A 14,229-nucleotide genomic window follows, 5' to 3' on the forward strand; every position below is an offset into this window, starting at 1 on the left:
AAAACAATCCCGTGAGGTAGGCGCTCTTGGCGTTCTCCAGGGCCATTTTGATTTTCTTCAGTCCCAGCATGCACAGTTCAGCAAAGCCTATCTTACTGTGAAAGCTCTTAAAGACAGAGAAAGAGAGGGAGAGAAAGAGAGAGAGAGATTTGGGAGAAATATTTTCCCCCTTAGCTCAAAAGAACTTGTCATCCCCGAGATACAAACTTTTTGAACTGGATTGTAAAGATGGCCAATCCAATGCCAAAATAATAGATTGAGGGGGCAGGGAGATAAAAGGCAGAGCCAGTGTGGAACTGACTCTAACAGGCTGTGTGGCCTTGGGCAAGTCCCCTCACCGCCCAGAGCCTCAGTTTTCAAACATGCGAAGCGGAGGTCATAAAATGTCTCGTGTTCTTGGGAAAACTAGGGAGAATGTAGGCAGTGCCTAGCATGGTACCTGACACAAAGTCGGTGTTTACCAAATTGTGGCCATTATCTTTATTTTCATGATCAGTCCTCACTCTTTAATATTAGAGGGTGATACAGCCCGAGGTTTAGCCTGAATGTGTATCAAGGTAGTTCTTAACTCTCCGCAAATAATTTGCCAGTGATCCCCAAGGCAGAGGACTACTTCTCTCTGCACAAATTCAGAGTGCTCAGTAATGGGACATGAACGTGCCACGCAAGCGATCTAAGGATCCTCAAGCATGTTATTTTGATCTGGAGTTAAGTTCCTTAACGTCTTCAGAAGATTCACGGGACCTCTGTTAGACTGAGGTCACCGCAAACACTCCTGTTCCGGGTCAAGAGTGAACATGACCACACAGAGCTCTTGCTTGGCAACAACTAGAGGCCTTAGAAGCTGGTGGGGGGAGGCAGAGGCAGACAGAGAGCCCATGGGGATGTCCCTCGGGTGCATCGGAAGGCCAACTTCGGGAATGCCCATAACAAGGGTTTCTGTTGCGTTTTAGGTTGTAGTCGGGTGGCTTGCCCAGTCATCCACTGGCCCAGGCACTTGCCAGAACTGCCTGCAGAGGCAGGGTGATGAGGAAGCCAGCTCCAGCCTGCCATCCAGGCTGGGCTCCCGCCAAGTGCTTTGGGCAGTCACTAGATGACTTGGGGCCCGGGAGATAAGAGGCTTAGATGCCAGTCTTAAATCTCCCTGGCTTTTCCATCCTGGATTTACGGAGCACAGAAATGCTCGCAAAGCCACAGCCTCCGAGATTCTTTACTGGGAGAAGCCCTGGGATCCTTGCTCTGCTGCCGTCAGTAACCACAGCCTCTGTCACAGCCGGGGCAACCGAGAAGGAAGAGGGTCGGTGCCCCTCCCCCCCCGCCCCCCCCCCCCCAACACTTGGCATGAACAAGTTCATGTAGGTTGTTTCCTATACCTGGTGAAGATAATGAGCGAGCTCTTACTGAGGGTGGAAAACAGGAGAGGCAGTTTGAAGCCAAAAGCATGGAGTGGCTAAACATCTCAAGGTTAACACACAGGGCTCCCGGGAGGAAGAAGGGTGTGCTCAGCTCTGGCCTGGCTCCCAGGTGACCGGAGCAGGAGCTCGGGGTGGGGAAGCTTCCTGGAGAGCGCAGTCCCAGAAGGCATGCTCCAGGAGCATTTCCGCCATGGCCTGGGCCATACCTCGTAGGGGATGTAGGAGGAACAGCCGATTCTCTAAATTAAAAACTGTGGGAGAGCATTCTGTCTAGTCGTGTTCACTCTGCCTCCGCCTTTCTGTCTTGTGCCGCCCTCATCTAGCTACTATTTTTTTTTAATTTTTTTTAATATTTATTTATTTATGAGACACGGAGCGTGAGCGGGGGAGGGGCAGAGAGAGAGCGAGACATTGAATCCTAAGCAGGCTCCAGGCTCCGAGCTGTCAGCGCAGAGCCCGACGTGGGGCTCGAACTCACGGGCTGCGAGATCATGACCTGGGCGGAAGTCCGACACTTCACCGACTGAGCCACTCAGGCCCCCCTCATCTAGCTACTATTTTGACATTGCATTGCCAATCTTTCCACTTCACTTCGGAAATCATACCCACTTTATTTCTCAGAGACGACAAGCTCGTTTTCATTAGAGGGAAAAAGCAGGATTGGCTAATGTTTCTACCAAGTAGTTTTTCTTTCTTTCTTTCTTTCTTTCTTTCTTTCTTTCTTTCTTTCTTTCTTTCTTTCATGTGCTTTTTTATCCTGGAATAAGATATTCCAGTTTGTTCTGATCTTCCTGATCTATTCAAAATGTTCTCACTCCTCATGCCCTTAATTAAATCTTCAAGTTGGAAACTACGTAGTGAGATTCGTTATTCAAAATACCAAGAGAAAACATAAGTAGGCCTCATCTTTTGCTGTAACAATGCCAGTTTTCCATAATCTGACCTTCACTTGACATCAGCAGACCAGAACCTTTCTTCAAAGCAGCGTATATATTTTTATAACCGAGATGCGCACGATGACGACAGAGGATTATCTTCGGTCATTAAAGATGCTGGAACATTCTTTATTACAGATGGAAAAAATAGCCCTGCGGTTAGTTATGATTCCTGTTTGCAAAGCTGACTTGAGCTGTCTTTTGTTGTTATAAGGTGTGGACTCCAACTGTAGGATTACAAGTACCTATGTTCTTTAGAACCAATATTTAAAAGCAGATTAGGTATGTGACTCACACATTCTGCAGTCATATTTTGCAGAATAGCGAGAACTATGTGCGATCATAAAAAATGCAAATATACTCACAAACAAGAAAACCCTCTGGATACTTTTCCCCGAGCAAGCCGTATTTATTTTCGAGGGAAACCTAAGGATGCATTGCTTTCAGGACATATGCTATGTTTTATTCTCCCATGATCTTTTCGTTTGTTTGTTTTATAAGAACCAATGGTGCTTTTAATCCATAAATCATTCTGGAATATGAATGAATAAGTGACCAGCTACAGGGAGAACTGGCGTTGCCACAAGATGCCAGGGTCAAAAGAAATTTAGCTGGACAATAAAACTTTTGGTCACCCTTCAACATAGAACATACATTAAATTTAAGACAAAGATGCAAAACTGTGCAAGTAATAAAGACTCTTAACTCCAGTTTGGATGTTTGGCTGGTGACAGCTTTCAAGCTCGTCCGTCCCCTCTCCCTTTCTGCCCCAGACCTGGGCAAGCTGACGAGAAAGCGCAGGGTCGCCATTCCATTGGCATCAGAGGGCGGGCAAACCGTGCAAGGCCTGGGCTATGCAGGAGCCCTCACCCCAGCCTCCCCCTTCTGACCACAATAAAAACCAACGCCAGTTGCCTTTCCCTGCTCCCTTGAGCCATTCTTGGACTTCCCTAGAAGCCTGCCCTGCACCCCTCTTCCCCAGAAATCTGATAACGTAACAAACCTTTTCATATCCTCTCGGGATGTGTCTGTGGCATCACCTGTTTTGACATCTGAACCAAACTTTGGTTCACCTCTGCAGGGTGATCACAACAAAATGGTACGATCCCGTTAAAAAGTTCTTAGGTACATTCACGTATTAATAATCCTCCCCCTCAGCAGAAAAAAACAACCCACGGAGAAATATACTGAAACATGAACCGTGGCTGTCTCTGAGTGGTAGGATATGGGTATTCTCTTTCTTCTTCACATTTCTCTGTATTTTCTAAAATTCCTGCTACAAAGATATGCTTTTTTATATGTATGCAAAAAGCCGTGTAGCATGCAACAGAGTCGAAAATGTTCTGCTTTAAGAGAAGAGAAGGAAAATGCTCAAATCATTTTGATCCATTTTAACTTTGCCTAATCCTGAATTACATACACAAAGAAACAGAATCAAGGCTCACATGATCTGTTCTCTCTTTTAAAAAGAAGAACAAGGAAGCATAAGTGCACGAAGTTAAGTTTCACTTTTTAGGAAAGTTTTAATCTAATCTTTGAAACTATTTGGATGAGAGTCAGCATGGGGAAACATTTCTGCGAAAAAAAAAGAAAAAAAAGTCTTTATCCTCAGGACTCAAAGGCTGAACTGAACTCTTTTAAACCTAGAACCACTTAAAAATGTTAATTAAAAATGTATTAACATAGCATCTTGCACATGCGTGGCCATTCCTTGTCTTGCAGATTTCCATTCTAGGGACAGTGAGTCATGTTCTGTAAATTTCCTATTCAATCGATTGCTGGTGGGGGGAAGAGGCAGACACTCGTGACCTCCTGGGAAGAGTCATTACTTCCCCCATCCTAGAGCTGAGGGAAGATGTACAAGGTCACAGGACTAGAAAAGTGGCAGAGCTAGTCCTCAGAGCCAGGCAGGCTGATTTGAAATCCCCAACCCCTCTTCCCTCCGGATGATCCTGATTTAAAAGGGGCTGAACAAACAATGAAGTTTTTCAGCAGAGCAGGTGTCCTCAAACTCGAGCCTGCCCCGGAATCGCCTAGAGGACTTGCTCAGGCACGTGCTGGATCCCACCACCAGGGATTCAGGCTCGGGAGATCTAGGACAGTGCCTGAGAACGTGCATTTCTGACAAGTTCCTGGGCCATGCTGATGCTCTTCCCCCGGCAACCACACTGAGAACCAGAGCGGGGAGAGCAGAATCGTAACTCTGGGGCTTTACAGGGCAGGTGGCTCCAGGCCTGAATCTTAGAGCCCTGAAGGAGTTCCTCTCATTCGTTGGATGCTTACGGCTGCCACAGGCTCTTAGTGGTCCCACAGACACTGGCAGTCCCAGAGCCAGCCAACCTCCACACCTGGCTCATTTCTCTGCGTGTCATGGAATTTCCTCCAGAGAGGCTTCCTCCTCTGCTCCCTCTTAGTTAATTAGCTGTCTCCCTAGGTGAGGTTTCGCTAGACCAATTACTTATAAAACAGGGAATTTCTTCTTTTGTTGCAGCCCTCAAAACAGCTCCCTTGAAATAGTATTCCGGGGGTGTTATTAGGGTTGGGGAAGTGAAGACAGGAGCTTACATCTACTTAGACTACTTATGGGAGACCAGAGGCCAATCCCAAGAGGCTGGGCCCAACCCACAGATTGTGCCGTGCGTGCATGGCCACTTACTACTAGCTGGGACAAGGGTTTTGGAGAGGCTGTTGAACCTTCCCTGGGGAAGGAAGCGTTCCCTTGGCTACCTTTTGGGGGAACAATAAGGATTAATTACACGATCAGCAGAGAGGAGAAATCTGCTCAGCCTTGAGCTGCATTAATTCTTTTAGGTCCCAGAGTGGCTTTCTCTGAATCCTTAGAAACTGGCAAGAAATTAAATAGAGTCTTAAGGATCTGGAAGAGAAAACAGTGTTATTCCAGAGGGTAAACACGTTGTGTCCTGATGACTCATTTTATCTGGCATGTGGGAAAATGCCTTGTAAGCAGTGCTCAGGAAAATATCAGTGAACAAAGCCCCCGGTAAAAAACACAGGATGGAGGATCCCAACGTAGAAATTGAAATTTTAAGACGCTCCGACTTGGCTGCCTTGGCAATGGGCACCGCAAGGCCTCGGCTTTTCCCTCCCCACCCCTCCTCGTTCTTTCCTCTGTCAAACCTAGAGACAAGGGAGTCGGTTTGCTCTGTGGGAGAGGCGAGCTTCTGGCCCACTGGAATTCTGGGTGAGTGTCCTGCCCCCTCAGGAACGGGGCCAGCGGAGGCTGTCGGGGGGGGGGGGGGTGGGGGTGGGGGATTCCTCAGCCTCGGTATGTCCAGAGGGAAGACCTTACTCAGCCTTTGCTTCGCAAGCAACCGTCCCCACTCTGCCGCGGGCCAGGGGATTTGAGTCAGAGCTCCGGGCCTCAGCAAACCCAACCCCGGGCTGCCTCAAACAACCTGCTGATGACAGTGGCTAGCGTCTTGCCAAGGGAGAGAAATATGCAAATTAAAAGCTGGAGGAAGAACAGGGCAAGTCGCGCCAAGCTGCGGTCGTCAGCCCAAATCTTGCACATCACGGATGGAGTCAGGCCGAAAACCAAATCACGTTCTGTCCTGCCGTGTCTTTTAGGCACTCAGGCCTGTGGCCCTTGTTCTCCTGGCTTCTGTTTCCCAGTGTTCTGGCCCGAGCTTTTGCAGTTTGGACGGAGTCCAAAGCCCACGTAAGCATGGGGGGCAGGGGGGGAGAGTGAGCACTGTCTCAGGGAGCCCCGGGGAGCCCAGAGCCAGGAACCCAGGGCAAAGTGCGGAAAGGAGAGACTAGGGAAGGAGAAAGCAGGCAGCCAGGGGAGAGGCGGGCAGCCAGGGAGAGGTGTGTGCCTGCAAGAGTTCTTGGCCTGGGACTGCAGTGCTGCCCCAGGAACCAGCTAGGAGGCGGCTCAGCCGGGCACCAGGTGTGAAGTAAGCTGGAAGGCCCTAGAAGAGAATGCGGCACCCCTCCCCTGCCCTAGAGTTCCTTGTCTTATGGCCCACAGAGATCAGCAGGCGGGCCTGTGCCCTCCAGGAGCTTGCTGGATTCTGTGCTATTTGTACCCGTTGGCCTTGTTGAAGGAAACCGCAGGCAGTTTCATTTGGCACCAGAAACTCCTCGGAACCAGCAGCAGCCGTCATCTGGGAACTTGCTGGAAATGCAAAATCCCAGACCCCACCCTCCATCCGCTGCATGAGCATCTGCAATTTAAGATGCTCCCAGGTGATTACTAGGAACATGAAAGAAGAGAACTGCCTTGACCACTGGCTCCCAAACCTGGCTGTACTTTGGCAGAATTTTAAAACTACATTGACGAGCGCCTGGGTGGCTCAGTCGGTTAAGCGTCTGACTTCGGCTCAGGTCATGATCTCATGGTCCGTGAGTTCAAGCCCCGCGTTGGACTCTGTGCTGACAGCTCAGAGCCTGGAGCCTGTTTCAGATTCTGTGTCTCCCTCTCTGACCCTCCCCCGTTCATGCTCTGTCTCTCTCCGTCTCAAAATAAATAAATGTTAAAAAAAAAATTTCTTTTTAAAAATATATTGATACCTGGACTCCACCCCCAGAGATTCTGATTTAATTGGTAGGGTTGTGGCCTGGGTGTCAGGATTTTGATTTCGATTTTATTTAAAAAAATTTTTTTTAATGTTTATTTATTATTGAGAGACAGAGAGACACAGAGCATGAGCAGGGGAGGGGTAGAGAGAGGAGGAGAACAGAACCCAAAGCAGGCTCCAGGCTCTGAGCTGTCAGCACAGAGCCCGACGTGGGGCTCAGACTCACAAACTGTGAGATCATGACCTGAGCCGAAGTCGGTCACCCAACCAAATGAGCCACCCAGGCACCCCTGATTTTATTTTATTTTTTAATGTTTATTTTTTTTGAGAGAGAGCGAGAGGGGGAGGGGGCAGAGAGAGACGGAGAGAAAAGCCCAAGCAGGCTCTGGGCTGGCAGTGGAGAGCCTGACATGGGGCTCAAACTAACTCACCAACCATGAGATCATGACCTGAGCCAAGATCAAAAGTTGGACTCTTAACTGACCGAGCCACCCAGGTGCCTCTGGGTATCAGGATTTTTAAGTGATTCCAGGGTGATTCCAACATGCAGTAAAGTTTGAGAAACACTGACTAAAGTACCTTGAGATTTTTCTCCTAGACCACTGCTTCTCAACTGTTAATGCAAACAGAAATTACCAGAAATCTTACAAAAATTTGGATTCTCATTCAGTTGTCCTGAAGAAAAGGAGATTCCGCAGTTCTAATGAGCGCCAATGCTCCTTAGATGCTAATGCTGCTGGTCCGAGGACCTTACTTTGAGAAGCAAGGTTTTAAGACATATGAGAGTGACCATTGGAAAGAAAGGCAGTGAAATAAAAACAGGGAAAGTCCAGCTTTGTGACACCTGGCCTGGGTAGCTAGTGTGGGAGAAAGACCTCAGGATCCAGAGGTAAGCAGACTGGAGTTCTACCTTCCCCTTACCAGCTGTGGAAACCTGAACAACTTATGTAATTTTTCTGATCATCAGTTTCATTAATTGAAAAAAGGGGATAAGAAGGTCTATCTAATAGAGTTATATAAAGATATACAGGGTTTCCTGTAGAAAAACAAAACAAAACAAAACAAGGAAACACAACAAACACTAAAAATTATATCAAGAAAATTTTCTGGAAAAAAAAATTCAAATTATATGTTGAAAGAGCACACCACGAACCTCAGAAGATCAACAGGAAAGAACCAACATCAAGACATATTTTAATTACTTGGCTTTAAAGAAAGTGAAACAAAGCCTTAGAAAATAGAGGCAAAAATGGCAGGTGACATATAAGGAAAAGAGAATTAGATTATCATCTCATTTTGGGGCAGAAGGAAAGAGAATAACATATTTAAGATATTCAAGGAAAGAAAATGGGAGCCAAGGATTTTATATCCAGCTAAACTTACTTTCAGGTAAAAAAGGATGCATACAAACTGTAATCAGCATGAAGACTTGGGGATTATTGTCCCTCTCTCTCATGAGCCCTTCTTGAGGAATCTACTAGAAAAAAAGCTTCAGACAACTAAAATGATTAGCAAGACACTGGCTTAAGTATTGATGGTGAGCACTCAATAGAGTTACTTGTAGAACCAAGACTAAATAAGGGTTAAATGGAAGAGGGGTATGGTATATTCTGACTATATATGGAACATAGTTATGGTGCAACTATAAGTAATAGTACAAGAAGGAGGTGAACATACGACAAAGACATTTAAGAACCTTCTTGTGTTAGGGTGATAGTTTCGTTGTTTTGAAACTATGGTACGTGAATCGTTGGATAAGATAAATGATTATAGATATTTTGTTCTGTCATTTCTTGTGTACTTGAGAATCATGTTTACCATTGTTGACAAAATGAGATATGAAAGAGCTGTATTTCGATTGGAAATTACCCCCTATTTTTGGTTGAATGTTATTTTTTTAAATTTTTTTAATGGAGCTAAGATAATTGATTTGAAATCTTTCCACTTTTCTAATATAAGACTTTAGAGTGCAATTTTCCCACTAAACACTGTTTTAGCTGCATTCCAAGAATTTCCACAGATTGTGTTTTCATTTAGTTCAAATACTATCTAATTTCCCTTTTTGATTTATTCTTCGATTCATGGGTTACTTAGCAGTGTGTTAGTTTTCAAATAGTTCAAGTTTTCTCTAGATATCTTTGCTATTGATTTCTACTACAATTCCACTGTTACCAGAGAACATACTTTATATGGCTAGAATCCTTTTAAATCTGTTGAGACTCATTAAATGGCCCAAGATATGTTCTCTGTTCCATAAGAGTTCTGTGTGCACTTGAAATGAATGTGTATTTTGCTGTTGTTGGATGAAGTGTTCTATAAATATGACTAAATGAACTTGGCTAATAATGTTGTTCATTTATTTCCTTACTGATTTTTCTGCCCACTTTGCCTATAAATAATTGATTGAGGGATGTTGACATCTCTGACTACAATTTCAGATTTGTCTATTTTTCTTAGCATTATCAATTTTACTTCATATATTTAGAAACTCAGCTGTGTGTATAGATGTTTGGGACTGCCGTGTATTCTTGAGGACTTCACCTTTTATCATGGTAATGTTCTCTGTTTTGAAATCTGACTTGTCTGATATTAATATAGCCATTCCAGCTTACTTTTGATTAGTGATAGCCTGCTAAGTCTTTTTTCATCCTTTTACTTTTAATCTAATTATGTTTTCATATTAATGGGTTTATTATAAGGAACACATAGTTAGGTATTGGTTTTTTTGCTTGTTTGTTTTTATCCAGTAAAACAATCTGCATTTTGTTTCCTTTTCTCTATCTGTATTTTGCTTCCTTTTCACTCTTTTTCTGCCTTCTTTCAAACTGCATGTTTTTATAATTCCAGTTTATCTCCTTCAGCTGATTAATTGTAGCTTGGTTGTTTTGTTCAAGTGGTTGCTTTAGGAGTTTTATATACATCTTTAATTAATGATACTATGCCTTCACGTGATAGAGTACCACTCACGTATAGAAACTAACACTGGGTACTTACATTTCTACCCTGCTTGCCGATGTGCTACTGTGGTCACATAGTTTACTTATACATAAACCTCATGATTTATTATTATTTTTGCTTTATATGTTTATTTATTGATTCAGTTAACTATTCTCTACACCCAACATGCGGCTTCAATGAGCCCGAGATTAAAAGGTGGGTGTACTTTCCACTGTTGAGCTAGCCAGGTGCCCCTACATGGTTTATTTTTAAAACGAATTTAAATAATAAGAACAAAGTTTTTGTTTTTTAATATTTACTCACATAATTATCATTTCCAGTGCTCTTCATTCCTTGGCGGTAGACCCAGATTTTCTTCCACTTGATTTCTTTTACCACTTGAGGCATGTCTCCTGGTAATGAATACTTCCAGCTCTTCGATGTATGAAAAAAGAGTCTTTATTTCCCATTCAGTTTTGAGAGATATCTTCACTGGGTAGAGAATTCTAGACTGACACGATTTTTTGCAGCGTTTTATAGATGTTGGTCCGCGGTCCTTCATTTTGCATGTTTCCAACAGTAATATGCTGCCATTCTTAACCCTGCTGTTCTGCACAGAATGGGAATTCTTGGGCTGCTTTGAAGATTTTCTCTTTATCACCGGTTTTAACCAAATTTATGATGCGTCTTACACTTTCTCCAACAAGAGTAAAAGACACATTCATTTCAAGTGCACACAGAACTCTTATGGAACACGGAACATATCTTGGGCCGTCCAACAAGTCTCCACAGATTTGAAAGGATGCCAACCAAATCACAGAGGGAAATTAGATAGTATTTAAACTAAATGAAAACACAACATATGGAAATTTTTTGGAACGCAGCTCAAACAGTTTTTAGTGGGAAATTTATACTATATGCCCTATTTGGTATTGATTAGCATTTTATAGATGAAGAAATTAAGGCTTATAAAGGTTAGGTAATTTTACCAAGGTCACACAGCTAGCAAATGTTGGAACTGGGTTTCAAGTCTACATCTAATAGGGTATAAACAAAAATAGAGGATATTGTGAAAATATTTGTTTTCAGCAGTGGTGACTGTTCCCTCTGTCTCTAGCACAGGCGTTATTAAGATGCATGGTTCTCTATAAAGCACAGGTATAGGAACTCTCCCTGTCTCTTCCAACCAATTCCCTCACATGGAATGGGTGTCTGGTGATTCCTCAGAGTAAAGAGATTCTGAGGGTGATACTGGGAGGTGTTTTCACACAGTGGTTGAATGTAGTGGTAAGAGAAGTGTGCAAGGTCATTCCTATTCACCAGATGAGGCCACTGACCTTATCCTATGGCTGAAGTCCTGGGGTGGCCTTCTGCCCAGGGGAGTTCTGTCCCTCGTACATTGACCCCTTACATTTCTGTACTTCATCACCAGCTTGGTAATATCAGGCCTCTGACAGAGTTGGGGTTCTATCAGCCTGTCTATGGATCCACATCTTTCTTTCTGCATATGTATTCAAGTCTTTTTCTTTTCTTGAGGCTCTCACACATGAAATGCTTCATCATTCAGCCAGTTTTTGTCTACACTAGGGGAGGATGCCCAACAACACAAAAAATCGTATGCCCTTTTTTGAAGGTAAGGCTTACAGTCCTTTGAAAGATGACAGAGGGACAAAGAAAAACCTGCTTATTTCTCCCTATAGAGTCATACCATTGACATTCTTTATTTTCTTTTATTTTTTTTAATGTTTATTTATTTTTGAGACAGAGAGAGACAGTGTGAGGAGGGAGGGGCAGAGAGGGAGACAGAGAGAATCTGAAGCAGGCTCCAGGCTCTGGAGCTGTCAGCACAGAGCCCGACGCAGGGCTTGAACCCACGAACTGCGAGATCTTGACCTGAGCCAGAGTCGGAGGGCTTGACTGAGCCACCCAGGTGGCCCTTACTATTGACATTCGTAATCCTCATTCATTCATTCATTCATTCCCTCCCACCCCACCCCTCTCTCTCTCTCTTTGGGTCAGTTCATCACTGTACATGCTATGGGTGCAAATTAAGTTGCGTACTGGAGATAACTTGTGGCTTTCTATTTCATGAAGACTTTCATGAAGAATTTGGAGAACCAAATTCACTAGATGTGGAAAAAAAAATAGCTAAGTCACCAAACTAGTGCAGTGCTATGTCAGAGGCAACCACAACTGCAGCTGACTATAATTAGCTGCCAACCTCAGGCTGCCTGAGGGAGCAGCTGCCCCATCGGGAAGAAACGGTGTGGACCGAAGCAATAGAACGGAAGGCCGCTCAGTCACCTCTGGGAGGATCAGCCGTCCACCCAGGCTTGTTTACGGCACTCTGCCTCAGAATTCCAAGCCTCTCAGTCATCAGTTATCTAAACTTCCTTCCTCTAATCGACCTAATCCCCACCCCACTCTTTATTCCCCTCCCTAGTGAAGCACTCCCCTTTGTCTTTGGAATTCCCAATTCCCAGGGTGAAATCAATAAACTCTTGTATTTTTCAACCTCTTTCCTGAAGGTTCTCTGCCCCTCTTCACGTAACTAGAAGCAGGCTGTATCCTGGGGACACGGTTCCCTGCAGCGCTCTCAGATGGGTTCTTTCTTTTCTCTGACACCCAAAGTGATTCAGCACCAGCCTTACTCCTCAATGCCAATTTGAGTTTTACTCCCCCTTCCCTCTTGCAAACCCCTTCTGCTCCTTTGAGGCTCACACCATCTGCTCACACCATTCTTCCTCCTCCAAGTTACAGTTACTAACTAGTAGTTTCTGAGTCTTTCCTTCTGATTCTCGGTAAAACTAACTCGCAAGTCTGTTTCCTTCTTCTTCCCTATTTCTGTCATCCTTCTTGGTGACTTCAATATTTATACTGATGATTCATCCAACACCATGGACTCTTGGTTTCCTGACTTCCTTATACTGTCAACGATGTTTTCCTACTCTGCCTTAGCTATCCACCATGCCTTAGATCTTGGCATCAACAAAATTGGCACCAAGTTCAAAATTTCGAATGCAAATATCTCCTTCCGGTTACAAACATTATCCTTCCAAGTTACTTGCTGAGGTACCTTCCCTTCAAAAATGCTTTTACTCAGGGCGCCTGGATGGCTCAGTCGGTTAAGCGTCCAACTCTGGCTCAGGTCATGGTCTCATGGTTCGTGAGTTTGAGCCCCACGTTGGGTTCTCTGCTGTCAGTGCAGAGCCTGCTTTGGAAACTCTGTCCCACCCATCCCCTGCCCCTTCTGCACTCTCTCTCTAAAAAAACAAATATTTTTTTAAAAATGCTTTTACTTGTTTTTTGTTTTTACTTTCACTCTCCTCCTACCCCTCTGTTTCCATACCTATCGCCATCCCGTACTTATCCTTCATTTCTTTTCTTTTCTAGCTTAGATTCCATGATCCATCATTGTCATTTCTTCCTTGTGACCCTTAACTTCCTGGCCCAGTTGAATAAGGCTTGGAGGTCCAATAAACAGCACCTGTCTTCCTGCCCGAGTTCTGAGAGCTTGCGAGATAAAATTAAAACCTAGGCAGATGAAAGCTGATGAAGATATATCATCTTTCTTACTGATAAAGTTAACCCCCCGGAGTGTGACTTAGTTTTGCAGCAAGGACAGGCTTTTCAAAACTTATGCACTCAGCGATGCACTGAACAACTGTAGCGACCCCGTCTAACCACCACCCTCCCCTTCCATACCATGGGATCCAGATTTCTAAAGCCAGGGTGTGGAGAAGCAGTGCAGAACATATGCTTGCTTTGGGTTGCTGGATCCCAAGAGAAATATGAGAGAAAGGAGTGGGCTTTGTATCCCCACTCACTGATCCCAACCTCATCAATAATATAATTTACTCCTCTCCATGGGAAGAGGGAGTGAGGAGCATTACACCAATGAACTCCCTCCACATGGAAAGAAATGTTAGGACTTGGCAATACATTTTCCCCAACACCTCTCTTCCTCTGTTATGCTTGTCTTGTAATAGCCCAACTTCGTGGGGTCTTTTCCCTATCAGTAGCAGAGCAGAAGGTAGGCTTCAAAATATTTTTACACATTTTTATCTTATTTGATCATTATAAAAACCACATGAGAGGCACCGGACATGTAGAATCCTCTATTTTATAGGTAAGAGAATTAAAGTAATGTGAACTCGCTATCATATGTTACAGTTGATATGGTAAATCCAATTTATCTGAGAGGAGGTGGATTAGTTTCCTGTTGTTGCTGCAATAAATGACTACACATTTAGTGGCTTAAAACAACACAAAATTACGATCTTATGGTCCTGGAGGTCAGAAGCCTTAAGATCAAGGTGTCAACAGGGCTGGGTTTTTCCTAAAGCCTGTAGGGGAGAACCCATCACCTTGCCTTCTCCAGCTACTACAACAACCTGCATC

Source organism: Neofelis nebulosa, chromosome 3, assembly GCF_028018385.1.
Source record: "Neofelis nebulosa isolate mNeoNeb1 chromosome 3, mNeoNeb1.pri, whole genome shotgun sequence".
Taxonomy (NCBI): domain Eukaryota; kingdom Metazoa; phylum Chordata; class Mammalia; order Carnivora; family Felidae; genus Neofelis; species Neofelis nebulosa.